Here is a 2,626-nt window from a genome sequence, read left to right as displayed (position 1 = left end):
TAATCATCAGGGAAATGCAAATCGAAACCATGATGTGGTCTCACCTCACATCTATTAGAATGTTGATCATCAAGAAGACAAAAATAACAAACGTTAATGAGAATATGGAGAAAAGGGAAACTTTGTGAACTGTTTGTGGGATTGTCAACTGGTGCCGCACTGTGGAGAACAGTATGGAAGTTCCTCAAAAATGAAAAGTAGAACCACCATGTGATGCAGCAGTCCCACTCCTGGGTATAAACCCACAGGAAATGGAAACTGGTTACTGAAGAGACACTTGCACTCCCATGTTGATGGCAGCATTACTCACAACAGCCATGATATGGAAATAAATTAAATGACTATCAACAAATAAATTAACAAAGAAATTGTGGTATATTTATACAATAGAATACTATCCAACCATGAGAGAAAAGGAGGACTGTAAGAAGAAGAGCTTGTGAAGTGATTGGAGGCGTGTCAGTGGCAGCCTTGCCAGCTCTGAGGGCTGGGATGGACAAGGCTGTACAAGGGGAGGGAGCATACGGGATGGGAGAGGGGAGACTAGGGTAGATGCTGCGGGTGGAGGAGGGATCATCTCCTGCTGAGTTCTCCTCTGCAGGGTGGACTTGAGCCCAGGCATTGAAAGAAAAATCTCAGAGACTTCATTTTGAGATTGGATTTCAATAACAGGAGTTCTTTTAAGCTCCTGATGACACTCAGGGGGAAAATGTTGATTATTCTCTTCTGTGAAAATTAAAATTTTTATTTTTATTTATGTTGATGTTTTACTTATATTTATGTTTGCATTGAAAGTTTCCATTGGTAACTGGTGTCTTTTCCTGGGCAATCACTTGAATGTCTTCAACTAACTCGGGCATATGTCCGCCTCTCAGGGATGGACCACACATTTATTTGTTCATCCAAGAAACACTTGCCAAGGGCTGGGTCAAGCCTGGGAGTGTAAAGATTCACAAGCTATACGATCCATGCAATGGAATGCATTACTCCTTAAACAGGAAGGAAATTCTGACACAGGCTACAATAAGGAAGAACCTTGAAAACATTATGCTACATGAAATAGGCCAGAGACAACAGGACAAATAATGTATGATCCCACTTAGAACAGGCCAGTTCCTAGATAGAGAATGCAGAAGAGAGGTTATGGGGGCTGGGGGAGGGGAGATGGGGTGTTACCGTGTAATGGGTACAGGAAGTCAATTTGGATTGATAAATAAGTCTTAGAAATGGACACTGGAGATGGTTGTACCACATTATCAGTGTACTTAACACCGCTGAACTATACACTTAAAAAGGTCAAAATGGTAAATTTTGATATGTGTATTTTAAGCACAATGTAAAAGAAAAGGTTCACAAACTATAGACCCTGCCTGCTAGAGAGTCATTCTCCAGAGCAGGACAGGGTCATTGTATGCAGTGGGAAAGCCGCTACAGGGAGGAGAGCCTGGGGTGTGTGGAAGCACCTAACCCAGCAGGGGCAGTGGGGGGGTTGAGTCCTGAGCCAGCTCCACATGAGTCAGCCAGGCTGAGCGTGTGGTGGGCGCCAAGCCTGAAGGCAAGCAGGGAAGAGGTTCTCATCAGGGAGAACGTAAGTACCTGGAGAAACTTTTTGCCTGGAGACAGTGATGTGACAGACTTGTGCCTTGTGAACTAAGCAAGGTATCTGAGCTTAGGTGCAACAAGTCCTAGGGGAACGGTGAAATCTGGACGCCCTCTCCTCGCCTGACTTCAACGTGCAGTGCGCATCTATTTACTTCTTTCTATCACTAGACAATAACATCTAGAAAGCAGGGACTACTAAGTTAACAAGCCAAGAAGATGGCAGAGTAGAAGGACGTGCTCACACTCCCTCTTGCGAGAACTCCAGAATCACAACTAACTGCTGAACAATCATCAACAGGAAGACACTGGAACTCACAAAAAAGATACCCCACATCCAAAGACAAAGGAGAAGCCACAATAAGACGGTAGGAGGGGCGAAATCACAATAAAATCAAATCCAATAACTGCTGGGTGGGTGACTCACAAACTGGAGAACACTTATACCACAGAAATCCACCCACTGGAGTGAAGGTTTTTTTGTTTTTGTTTTTGTTTTAAGGCTGAGTGGGAGGCAAAAAGCCTACAGCACCTGGTATTCCCAGGCGGTCTCCCATCCAAGTACTAACCAGGCCTGACCCTGCTTAGCTTCCAAGATTGAGACGAGATCGGGCGCGTTCAGGGTGGTATGGCCGTGGTCGGGTGGAGTGAAGGTTCTGAGCCCCATGTCAGGTTTCCGAACCTGGGGTTCTGGCAACGGGAGGAAGGAACAGTGACCCCAGGGGAGACTGAACCAGCCCTACCTGACAGTGTTGGAGGGTCTCCTGCAGAGGCGGGGATGGGGCTGTGTCTCACCAGGAGGACAAGGACACTGGCAGCAGAAGTTCTGGGAAGTATTTCTTGGCATGAGCCCTCCCAGAGTCCGCCATTAGCCCCACCAAAGAGCCCGGGTAGTCTCCAATGTTGGGTTGCCTCAGGCCAAACAACAGGGAGGAAAGCCAGCAGTCCCAACATCAGACAAGCAGATTAAGGTTTTACTAAGCTCTGCCCATCAGAGCAGCAGCCAGCTCTACCTACCATCAGTGCT

At 46.4% G+C, this 2,626-nt stretch overlaps 1 pseudogene; it reads right to left on the bottom strand.

The window, feature by feature from the left end:
• Positions 1 to 2,119: 2,119 nt before the first annotated feature.
• Positions 2,120 to 2,239, bottom strand: LOC132440079 (5S ribosomal RNA; annotated as a pseudogene).
• Between the last annotated feature and the right edge of the window lie 387 nt (positions 2,240 to 2,626).

Source organism: Delphinus delphis, chromosome 16, assembly GCF_949987515.2.
Source record: "Delphinus delphis chromosome 16, mDelDel1.2, whole genome shotgun sequence".
In the NCBI taxonomy this organism is placed as follows: domain Eukaryota; kingdom Metazoa; phylum Chordata; class Mammalia; order Artiodactyla; family Delphinidae; genus Delphinus; species Delphinus delphis.
This window is presented reverse-complemented; position numbering and strand designations above follow the sequence as displayed.